Source organism: Heliangelus exortis, chromosome 6 (genome assembly GCF_036169615.1).
Source record: "Heliangelus exortis chromosome 6, bHelExo1.hap1, whole genome shotgun sequence".
Taxonomy (NCBI): domain Eukaryota; kingdom Metazoa; phylum Chordata; class Aves; order Apodiformes; family Trochilidae; genus Heliangelus; species Heliangelus exortis.
In genome coordinates, this window is record NC_092427.1 from 36002736 (window position 1) to 36022833 (window position 20098).

A 20098-nucleotide genomic window follows, 5' to 3' on the forward strand; every position below is an offset into this window, starting at 1 on the left:
GTAATCTTAACATTTTCTGATTCAATCACTAAATGCAGAAGCTTATTTAGAAATTCTGCTCTTCCTCCCAGAGTCAGACTGCAGGCCCAGTTTGCTTCAGCAGCTTTTCCAGCTGCATTGTGCTGTGAAATAAAAAATCTATGGAGCAATTAGGATGAAATAAGCCAATAACAGAACATACCTCCACTTTCACACATCTCTCTACCCTCAGTACACAGGGATGGTTTCACCCACCACTGAAATGGAAGTCAGTGACCACATCAAATTGAAATCCTAAGCATTTCAAAGTAGTGAAAAGGTAATCACCTTTGCTGGAATTTGGCCAAGACACAGAGGCTATTAGACCAGCAGCTCACAACTGCTATGGGATTGTCAGTGACAAAAGAAGCTCTTTTTTAATTTTTTTTTTTAATTTTTTTTTTTTTTTCATCGTCCAAAGGGTACCACTGTGATTCAAATCTTGTTCTTTTTATTTAAGTAATGCCCTGGCATGACCTCTTTTAGCACAGGAGATCTAACAGGCTGGCAGCCTTAGGTGAACTAGTACAGCTGTAGGCTTCCTGCCAGAGAGACACTGAACCTTGCAAAGAAATCTAGCTGGAATAATTGGAAGCCACACATTTTTCATGGAGAATTATTAGAGCATATTTTGCTCTGCATTTAAGCAGTTTGGTCAGCTCAGCATTCCTAAAAGAGGGTGAAATGCAGTTATATATAGAACTGTTGTCACTGAAAAAAAAAACAACCTTCAGAAACACAAGCTTTGACTTAAAAGAGCCAATATGTTACATGCAGCATATCCTGTAATGCCTATTGTGTAGTTATCTAGGGGACCAGTGGAATGGCTTAATAAATGCAGAATTCTGTGAAATTTGCACTAAAGAGCCCTGACTTCCCCTGGTATCTCTCTTTTTGCTTCAGAGTGTGTGAGTGCATGAGAAAATGCAAAAGAGCTCATCCCAAATCACAGAAACTGAAGGCTATTGATCTTCCTGGCTCATGCCAGCATGCTGCTGCATCTTACAAGAGAAGCCAAATCCTTTTCCCCTTCCTCCTTTACATATTTGAAAACTTTCCACTAGCAGCATATTTACAAAACAATGAACTGGGTTTTCACCAAACTTTCCTAATAGCCTGCTTTAATTTTCCCTTTTTTTTTTCAAGCTCATGCTTCAGCACTTTACACAAGCCTAAATAATGCTGGCCTTCCCTTTATTTGCCATTTCTTTTTCCCAGAACACTTGTAAAAAATAATAATCAAATTCCCTGACTCAATTTCCTGTACTGTAGCTGGTAATATCATATTCAAAATGTAACCTACTAATGGATATTGTTGGTTTTAGAATAAATATGAACTTATTATCCCTGAAATTGCAAAGCTCAGATCAGATTCTTTCACATAGACTCAGATGGTCACATTCCTCATTTTGCACAGAAAAACCTGAAGGTTTTCTCTTTATCTTTAGTCCTCCCCTTATCTCTCCCACTTTAGATAGCTAAAAAACCCCAAGCCAGCTCATGGTTTTCACAGTGCTGTGAACAAGCAGTGAATACAAGTGAAAGGGGAGAAAGGATGTGAGCCTGAGGAGAGCATTCTAGGAAGATGAAACATGCACAGGTAACCTCTTTGGCCCAGCTTAAACTCAGTAGACCCTGACCAAGAGAATTAGAAAATTATTTTAAGTATATAAAGCCCTCAACAACAAATACAAGGGAAACCCCAGAAACTGGGGCTCTATACACTTATCTATACTCTTATGTATACTTTGCCCTGGTAGTGGTGATTGCCCTTTAAGGTTATAGCACCATGAAGATAAAGATTTGTGAATTGAGAGAAATGTGATAAAGCTGCCTCTTCAAAATCATTCCTAAGTGTTCTTTGTCTTTTCCTTTAGAGGGTTGATTTCACTCATAAAATTGTCCAGTTTGGAATATAATGTCAATCTAAAAAGTGCTGGGCATTGTACTAAGCACACTCACAGGCTAGGTCTGGAGCAATTGAATTCCAAACAGCTCCAGATTTAAGTATGTGCTTAATTTTCAGTGTCAGGAATCCTACTGAAGCTGAGGGGGATTATTCACTTACTTAAATTTTGTACAACTTGCTGTATTTTCCTGAATTAGAGCCAACAAGGTATTAAATTCAGCCCGAAACAGCCCAAAGTGCTTTCAGGAAACATAAAGTGAATGCATTCAATCCAGTGTAACAAGGGAGAATTTGTGGTGGAATGCTGCAGCCCATCACTTTATTGCTAGTTTAGCTAGCATGACTGATGGATTTATCAGTTTTGGTGGGATCCAGCACAGTTCAAACCAGAATTTTTCTTCCTAGCAAATTTAAGCCAGGCTTTACCTGAAACAGCTATTTATACAGCATTCAGTAAATGCAAACAGTTATTAAATGAGCTTTGAAGCAAGGATTTCTTTTTATTCCATGTATGTCAGCGTAGTGACTAATGCTGTGAAACTTTATCTTTGAGAAGTTTCAGGTCCTGTTAATATTGTGAATGAAATATGGATCCTTGGTGTGAAAGAATCTGTCTGAGCAACAGAACAGCAGCACTGCCACTTTTACTGCCATCTTTGGGAAAACAGTAGGAATTCTGTTCAGCAGCAGCTCTATAAACAAATGTGCTTTACTAAACACATCCTTTCAGATTTTTGTTTCTTCTAAGCAATATTAACTGGGTCTTAGACTGCCAAGATGAAGCCCACTGGGCTTGTACAACAAAAATAAAGTAGTAGTGGCCATTCAAATGTGCATTACAGCCTGGCTAGCTGGGCTGTCTTCAAAGCAAGAAATGCCAGGTAACTTAAATGAGACATCATACTCAATCATTTATGAAGAACAAACAGGGCAGCATTTCCATTTTGCTCTCCAGTGTACACTCAGCATGCTCTTGTGAGCTGTGCCATAGCATTTCATTTACAAAAAAAAAAAAAAATAAAGTGAACTATCAAAACAATGTTTACCTTTTGGATGGCCTCAGAGTATTCTGAGTGTATTTTCAATGCATTCCTGTACTTCCCTGGAGAAGGAAGCACTGGAGTAAGAGATTTCAGAACCTAGAGCAGAAAAAATATTTGTCTATATGTATATTATACCTCCTCTTTGCACTGCATGGAATAATAATGCATCCATCTGTAGGCAGCAAGCCTGTGTGTTTGAGATGAAGCCAAAACAATCTGGTTTGATGCAGGGGAACTCCTGTGGCTGGGAGGTGGGGAGTTCTTGAGTAGTTTGTGAAAAAAAATAACCAAGCAACCAAAAAAAAAAACCAAAAAAAACCAAACCCAAAATCCCACAACAAAACAGGTAATTAAAATACAGGAAAAAAAGCAGAGCTTTACAGGATGTAAAGTGAGGATCTTAGCTTGTTCTCACAGTGAATCCCAACTAATCTTTCTTAAGGCAGCTTGATAAAATTAATTATTTTCTCATCTTTTCCCCCTCCTAACTCCATTCTTCAGGCTTCCTGCTCCAAACCTAAAAAGGGAAGTGGTGAAGTGTGAGGAGAAGCAGTTCTTAGGGCTTCCAAACTTCTACAGAAATAATAAATACTGGAATTTTACCTCACCTCTGAAAAACTGTAACACTGTTGAAACCTGCATCAAAACTTCCTGTGGGAAAAGCTAAATGATGGAAATGTTTTCTTAATAGAAAGAAACTGTGTTAATTATACACACCAAATTATTACTGTCCAACATGATAGCACTGATACACATCTTTTTTAAACCTATTTTGTGATAAGCAAGCTACAAAAAGAGCTGCATTGACATGTGGGACAAGAGCAGGGGGTGCAAAAAAAGTTTGTGTCTTAGTGAAACCCTCAGCCTGTGGGAAGGGAGGGGGTTTGGTGACTTCTTTCCCTTTCACAACCCCTGGTGCCCAGCCACTCAATGAAGAGGCAGTAGGAAGTAGGACATCACCAAGTCTGACATCAAAAGCTGTGCAGTGGCTTTGCAATTCCAAGAGCCCAGGAAGCAGATTTTCCCTGCTGCTTTTGCTCTGTTAAGCAGCAGATCAGGCAAGTCAGAGGGGGGCTGGCTTTGTAGGGCTGTGCTTTATTGACACATCCCTAGTAAGTCTGTTATTTCTGTCACAGAGCTGAACAGGTTCCCAAAACTTCAGCTAATAGTTTTGACTACTTCCCTAAAACCAGAAATATGAAAGGTAATACACCATAACAATGAGATCATATTCTATTCTTTCATCTTCCTTCAGTCATCAACTAATATCTCAACTATCCTCTCAGTCTTCCTAACTACAGAAAATCTCCATAGCCACAGATCTTGTAAATATAAGGGGGTAAATCTCACTTTGTATTAATGGGGCAGCTATTTTAGGGCAACTCTTTTTTTTTTAGATAGTTCCATATTACTGTTAAGTATTTCTAAACTATTCCACAGAAGCAATAACGTTGTTAAAGGTTATTATCATGCAGATAATTCTTTATTAGGCAACTGAGTCTTCAGATCTCAGCAAGGCTGAGACACTTCTGAAAGGGTTGAAATATGTGCTGCTTAAAGATATAATGGGGAACTTGCAGTGACTTTCAGATTAATTTGTGACAAAATAATTTCATCTTTTTACCTTCTGCTGATAAGGATAAGAGGTTTTACTCTTAACTGAAGCAGCTCTAACAGAGGAAAGCCATAACAATGACACTTACACAATGTTTCCATCAGCTCAGTTTCCTTCTCTCCTGGGAAGTGGTTCTGTTCCAGTCATTGTTCATATTTGTGAACAAATATCATACTGATCATGAGATGGAAGGAAATAAGGAGTAGGGAAAAGTGGAAGGACTGGCAAAATGGAAAACCAGAGCTGCAAAAATGAAACTGCTTTATGTACAACATCACATTTTAATTAAACTCCTACTTCAACTGTCACCAGAAATGTATGGAATGTATGAAACTGGTTCAGATCCAATTCAACAGAGAATAACAGCTCAGACCCTTTTTAAACAATAATATTCAGTTTACTCCTTTATTAAAAAAAATTAAACTGATTTTGAAAATTAGATTTATTTTTTTTAATATCAGATCCTTCTCTCACATCAAAGTACACCTAAGGGCTTATATTCAGACCAGTAGGTCCTGATCTGAAGAACCACACAAGCTTTAGAAAACTTTCAATTTATTCTGCAGACTTTGATTCAGAATTGTGTGTGAGCCCATAAACACAAAAGTTATTTTTGTGCACGTGATTGATTCTGTTTCAAGGATACTGATTTTGCATGAAAGCAATTGCACTGACTCCATGCACTTAAAAGGAAAAAAAGTGTTCATTTTTTGCAGGTAGAAGTGGTTTATCCACTGTAAGGTAGCAAATCAGTATCAAAACCAGTAGTAGGTGAAAGAGTTGTGAACTTCCACTGGAAGATTCAATCACAAATGAAATCAGGTTATAACATCTGAGACCTTTTGATTTCAATTACCCTATTAACTTGTATTTCAGTGAACTCAGATTTCATTTCAAACTCCTAAGGCAATCTCCTGTGCCTTCAGGCTGAGATGTCCTTGAAAAAATTGTCAATAAAGTGGATCACTAATATGAACTGATATTTTTCCTGTTATTTTTTTGTGAGGTATCCAGGTGCTACTGGCTGCAGGATGGGCAGCTTCTTTCACAGCAAGATTCCTAAAAATGAGGATTTATTGATAAGTGATGAACGTACATGGATATTAGTGCAAAGAAAATGTTACACAGCTCATCACTGAGTCTGATCAAGACCAGAAATGCTGATTCCATTTGTGAAATTAAACCACACTGAGATTTCAGTGACTGATAGTGTGAAAATATATGGCCAGTAATCAGAACCTCTGAAAAAACCCTGGAACTGAGCACCAGGCAGCTTCAGCTGTTACAAACCCCACTTTGCTTTGCCTGTTCTCTAACACTGTTGGTCTCTTCTTTTCATCAGACTTGCACAGGGCAGTTGACTCTTTATGGAAGATAATTTGGGATAGATTTATAAGGGATACATATGTATCCCTTATAATATATATTATATCCCTATATATATGTATCCCTTACTAATATATATTATATTAGTAATGCCAAAGCTCAGCAGCTGAAAGAGAGGGTAAAGCTGCTGAGAATTAACAGAAGGGGCTTCCAGGAGACTTCTCCAGGTACTGTAAAACTCCATCTGATATTAGTCAGGCTGGACCTGAGACTCCTTCATGAAGTGGGTAGGGTGGGGTGTCTTTTTCAGGACCTTGGAGCCCTGAGTTCCCTTTGAGTGCAATATCTGTCTCCAACCATCTTTTATAATCAAAAAAATATCACTTGCCAAATTGGTATATTTAATAATCCTTCCTGGTCAAGGTTTTGGTTAGATAATTATTCAAAAAGATGGATTAATGTAATATAAAAATGTGATTTAATTGTGTTTTCAGTTTTTTATGAATTTGGATCTCTTGGGGTTTCATCACAAATTCCCAAAAAGGAGCACTCCTGAAATGGGGCACTCTCACTTGCTTTCTCCCCATTATTTTATTTGTTCACTCATTCTGCACAGACTTCCAAATATTACTTCACTACCTGCTTCTGACTTTTCCAGACTAACACATGCAAGGAGTTACACACAATGCAATCAGAACATTTTATCATCTTTTTTTTTTTTTTTTTTTTGACAGGAAATTACATTACAGTTAAGCAGATGGCCAAAATCAAATAGATAAATACAAGTGTGTACAAAAGGAAGAATTCTCCTGAACTCATTCATATTCAGGTTATCATATTAATTAGCCTCACTGTTCTTCTCTGGTCCATTGGACCTCCTAGTAGTGTTTGTACTATTCCATTTTTTTCCTGTTTCTTCTGAATTATCTTTTCTTTGCTGTTTTATCTTTGTTACTGCAAGTCAGCCTGTTAATAATACCTACAAAAGAAAAGAAACAAATAGCTAGAAGAGCATCTTTTGACTGATAACTGGCAAAAGAGATGTTATGTCTTTCTGCAGCAATTTATGGTTTTGCTGACTACATGATTCAGTGTAACTTCATGGTTCCAAGCTAGGACAAAAGAATGAATCTGGCTGTTGTTACTAAAATTGAGAAGGAGACCAAAATATTTAGGGAAAATGAGAAAAGGTGTAAGAAATATCAGTTTTATAAGATTGCAAGGTAGTTCTTCTATATATTTTACAAGTATACTAATATATGTAAGGAAAGAAGATGCCATTTTACTCCAATTTTGATAAGACAAGGGAGCCAATGATATCTACTAAACCATATTAATATTTTTATTTCATAGTTTGGAATTTTTACATCTGTGGAGAGATCTGGAATTGTAACTATTGAACTGCCATATCAGTCAGACCATGTCCCTTGAGTGTGGAAGCCCTCTTGGCACCAGCATTTGTATATCTAAAGTTTTTAAAATATACCTATATTCTGGTGTGGCTGCAAAGGAAAATACAAAAACTTCATGTCTTGAATAATGTGTTTTGGCACAAAGTAATTTGTGACCTGAATTTGTGGGATTAAAGCAGCTCAACCTACACGTTTTCTTGCAGAGGTAGATTAACTCATCCCACCTCTCATGCCAGCTGAATCTAAAGAAAAATCCACAGACCTGTGAGTTTGTATGCTGTAATATTTTGCAGGCCAAACCCAAGTATAATTGTCAGTTTTCTTGTGTAAAGAAGTCTTAACTTCCTCAGAAGAGTTCCCTAAGTATATATCTTTTTTTCGGACTGTAAAAGCCTGAATTGTCCTCGTTTCTGTACAGCAAATTCAGAAAATTCAATAAAGCTACACAGTTAAGAATTAAAAAAATGTCAGTGTAAGTTTGGAGAAAAAAAAATCTTTAGAAATGAGTCCTTGGCTCTCATCTTTCCATCACCTTTACCACTACATCCTGCAATAATGATATTTTCTAGATGGTTATTATAGTAACTTGTGAAATACCTTCCCTTCTGCAGATTTTGAGATTCTTTGCACTGCTGAGGAGTCAGGGCTGCCTAGAATAAGTTTCTGAGAAGCTCTGTAGCTGTATTGATCAGAGATACAATACAGAAACAGAGCAGAATGGTTGGTTTGGAGAATAAAAAAAATCCTGTGTGTCAAGAGCTCTCCAGAGAGATAACCAGGATCATACAGAAGTGTTCACGTTCATGGAGTAAGGAAGGGCATAAATCCCAAGTTCTTTGCTTTGACTACTGAGAGTGTCTTCCCCAAAAGATGAGAAATGGAGCTGGCTGACAGGGTGTGAGGCTGGGATGTTCAGGGAGCAGGGCTGAACAAATGACACTGCCACTTCAGAGCCAGTGCTCTGCATGTCGACTGCTTCATACATAAGAATTGGAAATACCCATTCTTGAACAGATCTTTCAGCTGTGCCCACCATGGGAAAAACATTAATGAGCAGTCAATTCTGCTGCTGCCCAAGGAACTCGTCCAGGAACATCATAATCCATTTTCAAGTGAAAGCAGAGCAATCCAGCAGCTCTATCATTGCTTCCCATTACTCATGTTCTCAGGTGGCAAACCCACGTGCAGAAGAAAGCTGAGCATTAGTTAGCTATCAGGGATCAGTGTCAGAAAATCCCTTTTTCCACAAATCTTACTGCCAGTGTTGCTGTTTGGTCCTCTGGAGGCCCTCATTGGAGCCCCCTGAGAGATGGCTGAACCAGGGGAGGATTTCATATGACAGATTGGTGGCTTTTGACTTCTGCTCTTCCTGTGGGACAGATGTCAGGGCCAGGAGCAATCGGGTGCTCTCAGGATTCAGGGGTTCCTCCTGCAGCAGCCTCCACGTTGTGTGGAAACATCAGCAGTGACCTAGTGCAGCACAATCCTTGGTTTGGGAAACTTAAAAGAAGTTTTTTCTTTGAAAAAGTGCTGGCAGCATCATAACAGAAGTAGAAATTAGCTCTCTACTATGAGCTTATGTTTGTGTACACAGAGTTTTGAGCAACTGAGAACAAAATGTACTGGGTATCCTTGGAGCTGCCACAGAGAAGATGCACATTCCCATTCAGACATATGCAGCCACTCGGAGGCCCATATGTCCTGAAAACTGACAAAAAGGGTGACAGGATGCTTTGGAAAGAGCCACATTGGCACTGTCACCTTTGTAACAATGTGGAATGTCTCCATAAGCTGTGTTAGAAAACAGAGTTCATGAAATGGCTGTCGAAATCATTGCTTTTGGATCGTTGCCTTTGCCAAAGGTTTCAAGGCCTTTAGGAACCCAAAATGCCCTTAAAACAAAAAGGTGATGAGCTTACTCAAGACAGCCAATTAATTTCCTTAAGAAGTGCCCTTTTACAGCATTATTCTTTATGGAGTTAGTCTAAAAAAAAAGTAAGTTATTGAAGAATGTGCAATTTGTTTGGAACACAGGAAGAAACTGAATAATCACAGCCCCTGTGATTCAAACCACTGACTTTCAAACCCTGAAATTTAATGCACTGCAGCTTCATGTGTCCAGACTTCCCAAATTTCATGCAACATGAGATCCCTCTGAGCAAAAATGAGCTGCAAGAAGAGGTTCAGGGTCAGTCCAGTTACCAAACCTTTGGTGGAAAACAAGCTCTTCACATAGGCTCTTTTCACTTTAGAATGTATAAATGAAAACTGCTAAATTTAATCTCTTTTTTGAGCAATTCTTCTAGACTTTAGACTTGAGTAGACATTCCTGCCTACGAACATGCCATAAACACTCTGCCTAGCTTTCAAAAATGTCATTTTAGAGGCCAGAGTCAGAGACAGTGCTTAAAGCTGCTGCCTCCCCAGCTGCATCAGATCACCCACGACATCTGATTTTCCTCCTCAGGAGCAGAAAAGATAACTTACATTTGGTTTTAGCAAATTAATTGCTCCACCTTTCCTTTTTTTAAAAGGTTGACTCAAGCAAGGAAAGAATAATTTGCCAAGTGTAAAGAGAACGTGATTTTTAAAGGGAACTGAAGCAACAAGCCAGGGGATTTGTTGCCTCTTGTTTCCCCACAGAAACAACTTCTTTCCCTTTGTAAGTGCTTTAGTAGGCACTGGCTGTAATGGATCGTGGTTACTGGTGGGTAAGCCTTGGGTGTCTGGTTACCATAGAAACCAGTTGGATCTAGTGCATTAAAATTCCCTTTGGCAAGAGTGCATCAGAGATTGTGTTAAATGAAGATGAGTCCTGGGACCCCTCCCAACCTGCATTCTCATTTCTTAGAGGGGTGAAGCAGCAGCAGGCTGCCAGGGCTCGAGGTTCACAGGAGAGCTGAGCTGTTATCTCAAGTTAGCATAAAAGTGAAATGATTTTATGGCACAAATGTATAGGCTGCTTCAGTGGAATTAGCAAACCAATCCAAAGGGAATCCCTGTGAGCAATGGACTCAGAAGTAAGGCCATACTCCCACAGAAGTATTTCAGTCAGATTCATTCCATTGCTGTTATGGGGTATGGCTTTGGCCTTTAACTCATCCCCTAACTCCTTAATTGCACTTTATTTTGTATATGGCACAGTCTTAAGTTGTGTCAGGAGAGGTTTAAGTTGGACATTAGAAAGAATTTCTTTATGGAAAGGGTGATCAGCCATTGGAATGGGCTGCCCAGGGAAGGGGTGGATTCTCCATCCCTGGAGATATTTCCAAAGAGCCTGGATGTGGCACTCAGTGCCATGGGCTGGGAACTGCAGCGGGAGTGGATCAAGGGTTGGACTTGATGAGCTCTGAGGTCCCTTCCAACCCAGCCAGTTCTAGGATTCTATGGGGTGAAAAAAGAGGTACAGGTTTTAGGGACCCACAGCTGAGCTACAGCACAAAAGCAATCTGGTTAAAAACTACATGCTGTCATAATGTGAATTTTTATGGAAAGGAGAAATCAACTTACTATTTAACTTGCCAGCAGATCCTCTGCCCACAGAAAAGCCTCCAAGAAAAAACCCAAAAGAAAACTGTACTCTTCTCTTTTTTGAGATCAGAGGTGTGGTGCAGTTATTACATCAGGACACAGACACAAAATATTGCAGATGGTGTAATTACTGCAGCTATTGATATGTTTCTGCATTATGTGACATTAAAAGGTGATATGCAGTGCTCGGGAGACAAACATGGGAGTACAAAATACACTGGAATGATATCACAATTTTATCACTTTTTTTTTTTTTTTTTTTTTTTGTTTCTACTCATTTGCTACGAAAATCACTAGCAAGGGTACTCCACACTGCTCTGGGCAGAGATTGGCACCCAGCATTTCAATTTGTCACATACATCATTCAGATGACAGCTGAGATGCTGGGAATAGCAGAATTATTTACCAGCATATTCAATTTTGTTTTCATCAGCTTTCCAAGGACTATTATCAACTAGTAATTGGCCCCAAACCATTAAAACTGCAGCCATAGGGGTAATTTGAAGTGCTTTGAGTGTGGGAGCGAGGGCTGCAGCTGGATTTGAAGCCCTTCCAGGGTGTATTCTGCTCCCCAAGAGCTCAAGCTGACCTCTGGCAGAAGGCAGGGAGATGGAGAGGGGGCAGCACCTTAGACCACTGTGAATAAATTCATCTGTGAGGTGGCAAGAGGACTGTGAGCCTCAGCTGGAGCGTGGCTCAGCTTTCACAGAGCAGGTTATCCACTGAGAGCAGCTCTTAAAGTGGGAGGCCAAGCTCTTCTGAGAAGCTGGGAGCATAAATCAAAAAATCAGTGGTCACTCTCAGTGAAATTCCCACCAAAGCAGAGATTAGGAACCTCCTGGCTTTTTAAAGCCTGACTGAAATGAAAGGGAGGAATAAGTTTGGGGAAAAAAATACTTGGAGAAAAGAGGAGATGCTGGCTGACCCCACTACTGAAAGGTAGTAAGCAGATTTAGCTGTGTCACTGCTCTGTCCTCTGCTTTGATCACAAGGATCCATCTTTCCAAGGGTTAAAACTACTTGGAGCTCACCTCACTTCCTCAGCCTTTGCTCCCATGGAATACTTTCTGCTCACTGGATGCATTCAGGGTTAGCTTGCAGTGGTGGTTTGTAACAAAAATACAGCTGAGAAATAATAAATAAATAAATAAATAATCAATATATTATTTATAATAAATAATAAATATATAAAAAATAAATAATATGATAATATAATAATATAAAAGAAAAAAATAAAAAATAAAATACAACAAAAATACATCTGAGAATTTTAAAAAATTAGAAATAAGTCCACCCAGGCTGGTGCCAGTCCACTTGGTCACTGTGCAAGCCAGAGGAGGTTGGGTGGGCAATGGGACCCTCATAAGTGTCTGCAACAAAGGCCACAGTTTTATGACCCTCTGCATTGAACCTGGGTCCCTGGGTCCCACACTGCCTGTTTCCCTCTTCTGCCAGCTTGTGAGATGCATTTACTTCTATATAGTTATACAATAATTTGGGATATTGCATTCTATGTAGATAAATAAATTGATGCCAGTTAGGAAGTCGTTTTTTCCAAAAAGGAAGGCAGAGAAATATTTGGTTTTAAACTGAATCTGTCCAATGAGCAGTTCTACGTTGATGGCCATGGAGACCATTTTATACAGAAAGAAGAAGAGAGTTAGTTCTTTTATAATGTTGCTTTTGCAAAGAAGAAAAAAAGGCATTTTCTGAAGCAGCTGCCTAAGCACTGCATTTGGAGTTTGGTGTGGCAATACCAGCCACACGTGGAGAAAGTCAGGGTGGTGTTGAAATTGTTTGTCTGACAACGTATAAAAGGAAGAAATGGAAAGAATGGCAGTTCTTTTGCTTTTTGAGGCAATCCTGTGCTGCTGGACTACTGCAAATTTTGTGGTGGCTTCAGAGCTTTCAGTCCCAATTCCCTGCTGGGATCCTGACTTTGATTTTACTGGAAAAGGGGCTATTGGAGGTACATTCCTGCTCGTGCTGCGTGGCTCTGATGCTGTGGCTTGGAAATCCAGGTTCAGCAGCAGGTGCTGTGTTTAGAAGCTCAGCTCTTTCACATCTGCTGCTCTGTGACTCAGAAAGAGCCCTGACAACACCCGGGCCTCTTTGCTTGCCTTTTGGCTTCAAAGCAAGCTGCTGTGACACAGCCAGCACGAGGAGGAGGAGGAAGGCTGGAGTCAAGCTCTGAGCTCTGTAACTTTATTTAATGAGGGTGTGCTATGTTGTTTGATTTTTTTCCTTTCCATTTGAAAGGGTTTGGTAGGCAGGGGACTGGTGTGGCTACTCAGTGCTTAGCAGCAAGAGGACAGATTTCAGCTACCAGTAGCAAGGGATTTTTTTTCTTTAGTTGGTGACAGGGAGAATAGTAACTTAAGAAAGTCTTTTTGTTTCCTTAGATGATAATGAACCTTCTACTAATTTCCATAAGCTGTAGGAGAATAAATGCAGAATTATTTTCTTCTAAGGAGCTTTATCTTCTTGTAACCTTTCAGTAAATGCTTTGTAGTTAGTTAAGTGCAAGGTGATGGTGTGGCCATCTCTTTTGTAAACTTTTCAGCTGCATATTCCCTAAACTTGAAGTGGCTTTCCCAGCATCACACTGCCTGTGTATCCCTATAAATCACTTAATAACCAGCATTCCAAAGGGATTTTAGGGCTCCTCTTAATTTGTTTATATTTGGAATACACTAAAAAAGACAAACACCGTGGTTATGTCTTTTGTGCTTCCCCAGAGTCCTGGCAGGTAGCTGGATTTCAGAGACAGATGGAGACAAATACCCACCACCAAGATAGACTGTCAAGGTTTATTATTTTAGTTTCAGCACCACTGGTGACCTGGGCAGAGGAGTGGCCTGCCAGCACACACAGTATTTTGTCCTTTTTGTAAAAGAAGTAGAAACTGCTGTTTAGGGAAGAGTCAGCTCTGCTGCACACAGCCAAAGAGGTACAAACAACTCTGTCAGCTCCTAACTGCTCTGGAGAAACCAAGGAGCTTTCCTGCCTTACCTTGCAGCAAGTCCCAGGGGCTAATTCCACTTGATTAAATCATAAAAAGCAGTGGGCAAAATCTCAGCAGTTGGTTTCTACTCACAAGCAGTCAAGTTTTTCTGTATCTCAAAGGGCAGGAAAATATATTTGTACCATAACGTGTGCTCAGACCAAAGTTAAATTCTGAAGCCTTGGGTGTACCAGGAGGAGACTCCCTGGCTCTGGGCACATTATTTTTCAGCACAACAGTCCTACTCCTTAAGCAGAAAAGTTAGTGGCAAGAGGCCCTCTGGTTTGGCCTCATGGGCAGTGGAACACTTAACGTGCCAACAAACTGCATTATTTCAAAACAAAGGAGCTACAGAAGGACATATTTGTGTTCTCTGTGAGTTTTCCCTATTAAAAGTTTTCCCTGTTTTTCCTGAACTGTATGGAGAGCTCTGCCTTCCTCCCACTTTTCACAGCAATTCCAAACTGGATGTCAGAAATATCATTTTCCCTTTCCCCATGTGAATGCTTAACAGGCAGGGACCTTTGTACAAAACACATTAATTGCTTTTATCCATCCACAATTTTATAAAACCAGAATCAGGTGAACTTGAAGATGTGAAAAACGAAATGCTCTGATGGCTTTGGCAATGTGGTATGGGCACCTAGTTTGGTTTTTAGCTGATAATTTGGAATCTGATTATTTCCCAGCTCCTGCTGGAGTGAATAAAGTTCTGGGCACACTCTAACTGCTTCAGATACCAAGATTTTGATGAAATGTTCAGAGCCAGTGAATCATTTTTCTTAATAGTATTTTAAAAACATGAATATAGGAGCAGGTCTGCAAACACTGGCAAAATTAAAAATCACTTGGCTCATCACACAACCCAGCACAAATACCCAAATGTGGTTAAACCTGTGGAGAATTTTTTGTTTATTTCATTTTCCCAAGTTTTGCTTGTTTTTCAAGCAGGATCAAGATAAGCTGCCAAATAATAACAGCTCACACGAGAAAACAAATAAACAGGAATAAAAAAAAAAAAATAAAAAAAAAAAAAGAAAACCAAATCCTTCTTCAACATAAAATAAAGCTTTCACTGCTCTCTGTTGCCTCTATCACACCTTAATGTTCCACTTCAGCCAGGTGTTGCTGGAGAAAAAACAGTAAATATGTAGTGCCTTCTGAGTATATATAATTATTATATATAATATATATATAATTATAATATATGAGTATATATAATTATTGCTCCTAATATAGTGTCTTTGGGTATAGTTATACAATATATGAATAGATGGAGATGCAGACACACAAGTATGGAAATAAAACACTATAGCATTACAGACAACATAATTGGGCATCTGCTTGAGGGGTTGGTGTCTTAATAGCCCAAAGTTTTGAAAGGTTATTTCAATAACATTTTATTAACATTTATAACATTTTATTAAAATTAATTTTCCTTTTGCCCTGCTCATTGTCCATGCAAGTCAGAAGAGTGGTGAAGTGGGCCATGAGGATTTATTGGGTGAAAATAGAAATTCAACCCCTCCAAATTTGTGTTTAGCCACGGAGTGAAACCAAAGCATTCTGAAATCTTTCCTGGGCATGGTTCCTCTGGTCTGAAACTCAGCAGCCAAGTCTGCCTGACCTCTGGCACCTTCAGTCACTGGGGTTTACACATATTTCTCCCAGCTGTATTTGTCAAGGACCCCAAAATCCTGTGTGTGTGTGGCTTCAGCAGTGTTTAAAGGAAGGCAAAACTTTTGAGACCACAGAAGAGAAATTTGCTGCTGGAGTCTATCCCAGGGGGTTCTCCACAAAGCATTTCCTTGGGAGAAGCAGCCATCTGATGATATTTTGGAAAATACACTCTTGAAAGTCTCCTCTCTGAAAAGAGGGAGGTGTGAATATCACTTAGGGAAGGGGTGGGAGGACACCAGAACAGCTGTGCAGGCTTTTTTCTTTTTCTCTCTTCCCACTTTCAGCACCTGCTGGAGGAGGAATCACAGAATGTGTCTGAGAAATGTAGATAATAATGAGGACATTATGAGAAAGCACTCAGACTTCTGAAAGCTGGGAGGAAAAGCCATTAAAAATATAAAGGTTTGAGAAGCAGGTGAACAGCAATTTTGAAAAATGACAGTGAAAAATGTAGGTTTTTTTAAAAAAAAATCATACTTGGCACTGTTTGGGACTCTGGGACAGAAGAAGAGCATTTTGGGGGAAAATAGGTTGCTTTTCTCTTAAAGAATTTTACCTAAAGAAAAAAAGGCAAAGCAAAACAAACACAGAGAAAACATTTCTAAGGCTCATCTGGAAAAGAGAGTAAGTGGGAGAGAGCAGTGAGGTGGGTAAGGTGAGAGTGGTGTTGCAGGTTCAGCAGGTTTCTGAAGCAAAGCAGATCCTGAAATGTCAAGAGAAAGGGTTTGAAGTGTTCAGGAATCTGCTGGAGAGGAGAGCAGGGAGAGTGTGAGGTAAATGGCATGACAATATGAGGACATTTTAAGAGCAAATCTTTCAGGACAGGCTGAGTTACAATAAATATGGAGGAAACATTACAAGGTGCAAGAAAATCTTATTTTTTGTTTCTGCCCATATGTGGTTGCAATAGCACGAGAACTCCCTAGTGTGAAAACCCTCTCCACTGCTTAGCATCCTACTCTATAAAAAGGTTAGGGAAGAGGTCTGACTTTCTTCCAGAATTTTAGTGTCTGTCTTTTTCACCCACAGCACCTCCTGTACCCCTGGGCTGCAGCTGGGTATAAACTTCCCACAAACAGGCATTTTGAAGCCCAATGGAAGGAGGACAGTTTCTCATCTGTGCAGCTTTGTGTAAATATCCTTCACTGCTATTATTTCCAGACACCTTCACTGCCTCACTTCCCCACCTTGGAAGCTTTCAGCAGAATATGCACCTATAGGCAGAACAGATTTTTCCTTTTTTGTCTTCCAGGTATTTTTCTTTACATGTGTGAAAGGTCCCTAAATCCTTTTGGACAGTGCTAAAACTCCTCAAAAGTTACAGGGGATCAAAATGATGAGCACCATTCCCTGCTCTGAGAGCCTTTTCTCTGCCACTTCTGCATCATCTCCTCATCCCAGAGCTGCTGCTGGCTGTGAACCACATCTTTCTTCTCCATCAACACCTCTCTCCCTCGGGTTGCTGCTGATGCTTCACATCTCACTCATTAATTTCTATTTCCCTAATGCCCTCAGGTTTGGAATATTAACCCTTTTTCCTCTAGGAACAGCTGACTGGAGACATTTTCATTTTGTGTTGGGTTATAATGACTCTTGCTTACCTCCAGCAGCCAAAACCATGTTGCCAGGTTGCTGAGAGCCTCCCAAAGTTTTTTGATCACCCTCATTTTCAGGTAGAAACGTCCATAACAAACCTGGCATTGGTGTTAGAGGGTGATGGATTTCTTACCATTTACATCTGACAGGGTAGAGCAGGTTATAGCCCAAATATTTTTAATACAGATATTTTTAATAGATTTAGGCCTCCCCAATACAACAAAATAAAACACAGGCCTCCTTTCTGATACTGAATTATCTTTTTTGTTTGCTTCAGTTAATGGTCAGATGAGTGCTTTGTCTTGCTTATGGAATGGATACTTTGAAGCAGAAATCACTGCTGAATTCTATTCAAATGAATAAACTAGTGCAAGAGTATTTTCTTTCTTCTGATATTCAAGTATTTTTCTTACAACCCTGCAATTATATGGATTGCCATTGCCCAGATGGATGTGTTTCTATTGCTCATGTAGTTAAAATCATGGACCAGCTTAGTCCAGAAAATGCTCTGGGCTCCTCACTGGAAAATTTGAATTAGTAAGAAGCAGAAACAATCTAGAGGATGCAGCTTGCTTCTAGCAAACTGAAACCAGTGGCAGAAGGAAAACCAATAAACAAAAAGTAATAACAAAGAGGGTGGTAGATGTAGGATGCCTTTATATCCTTTTTATTGGTGAAAAGTTTCCTATCTACTATTGAATGCCTTTATACCCTTTTTATTGGTGAAAAGTATCCTAACTACTATTGGCATATCTTCCTCTGCCACAATTCTGTGTTATCTTCATGGTCTCTCATTCTGTTCCTTTGCTGTGTATTTCTCAGAACACCTTGAGACTAATTACTTGAAAGGAAAATTAAGAAAAGTGGTTTTTTTTCTGTAACAGAAGATATCTTTAATGTAAGGTTGTGCACAGCATGGAGCACAATAGATGTATTCTAAAAATGTCATCAAGAAATTAGGTCAGCTGTCATTACTCTATGAAAATAGTGAATTTGGGGGGGAGGGGAGGGCTAATGCATTAATTAAGAGAAGACAGGGATGTGATTTTAAACTCTTTAGATACGTTCTGCCTTCTGTCAGCTTGTCATCTGGGCAGCTGGTTGGTAGATTATTCAAAATCTAATGGGAAGGATTTTAGTAAGAATATGTTCCCCATTCATGAGGAAGTCTTAGAATGGCATTAGCAGAAGTATTTACATTCTTATCTGTAAGCAGAAGGATATCTTCTGGGGTGTAGACAGGAGCTGGGAAAAAGGTAATAATGGTCTTAGCAACTGGAGCTATGGACCTGGCAAGGAACAATGGATTAAATGATAAGCAATTCTCTTTAATCAGCAGCAGGTGACCTTCTGTAAGAGTCACTGTACCCAGTATCATTTCAATCCCAGGAATTAACTTCTGTCTTTGAGACTTTCGTTATGGAGAGAAAAAGCACATTCTCAGCTACAGCAATAAGAGGCTTGCTCCAACCAGCTCCCTGCAGAGAGCAAAAGGCAGAGAGCTTGGGTCCTGTGTTCAGTGGCAGATGGAGGCTTTAGATGACTTCTGCATCCCCAGGAAGCAGTTCCTCTGCTCAGGCCAAAATGTGAGTGATAAAACAGCTCCTGTGCATTCCCTGTCACTGGACATAACTGCATGTTTCCTTGCAGTGTGTAGCCAGAGCAGCTTTTTTAGTTTTTCACCTGTAGCAGCATTCAGGATTGGCTTAATGACTCTTAATTTAGAATCTCACCTAAGTTTGCAAAATTTGAAGTAGTCAAATTACATCTCCTCTACCCCATGCACAGAGGGAAAGGATCTGAAGTGTTTCATTTGACCCACCCACAGGTTTGGAGTTTTAAACAGAGCTCCTTATCTGCATGGATAATACCTCCATTTCAGTACCTCCCAGAGCAGGCATTGAAAGTTCATGCTTCCTGGGTTTAACCTGAACTTTTACATGGGAAAGAATAAAGCTAATGCCAAAAGATTTGGGGGAAGCTCCCTCCAAAAACCCAATGGGATAGAAGTACTCCTGTATTCCAGCTGTAGATACTGTAATTTCATCTCATGGGGAGTCCAAGAATGGACCTCATGGATAGTCAGTGGCTGCTTAGCCATGCTCCTTCCCATAATAATTTTAAATTTATTTTTCACTCTCCCTTTTTATAATCTTGTGGTATAAAATCCTGCACAAGGAACATGCACCAACATTCAAACTGCACTTGAGGGTTGTTTCTTGCTCCTGTTCTACATTCTTTCAGCTGGGATCACAGAGCTTGACAGGAGATAAAACCACTGGAGGCTGAAAGAGACACTGGGCTTGTCCCCAGGAACCTGTAGAACAGACTATTCCTAGGGACAAGGTCAGGTTGGAGAAAAACCCATTTCTGTCAGGTCTTGCCATGTCACAAGGAAGCCAGCCTTGTTCATTCTGCCACCCTGAAAACAAGGGGAGAAGCAGCAGAAGCTGCAAGGTATTCACACTGCTGGAGCTGCAGACTGAGAAGTGAATAGGTAAGACACACTGGAGTTTTTAGGTTTGGAAAAGTTTCCAAGCACTTACAAGCTGTGAGCACCTGAAAAAAAAGAGATGATGGTGTATATGTGTTGTCCATTTTGCAGTAGATTTCATGAAGATGAGGGTGTCATACTCCATATAGACAACATTTAACATTTTCTCTAAATCCTGGTTTCATGTGAAAAAGTAAGCTTGCTTTTCTTTTACATTATTTTAATGCTTTTGACATAAATACCTTTCATAATTTTAAACCAAACTATTCCCAAATGCCAAGAAAATTATTTTCTCTTGTGGTATCTGGACATTAAGTCTGGATTTTTCACTTCACTTACTGATAATGAAGTCTCTACAACAATCTGGCATGGCACACACCTGCCTTTCTATAATATTCATCATTACAAACACCTCCAAGGAACCTCTGATTTATTTCTGAATAATTATGGATTCTTAGGGAGTGGAAGCA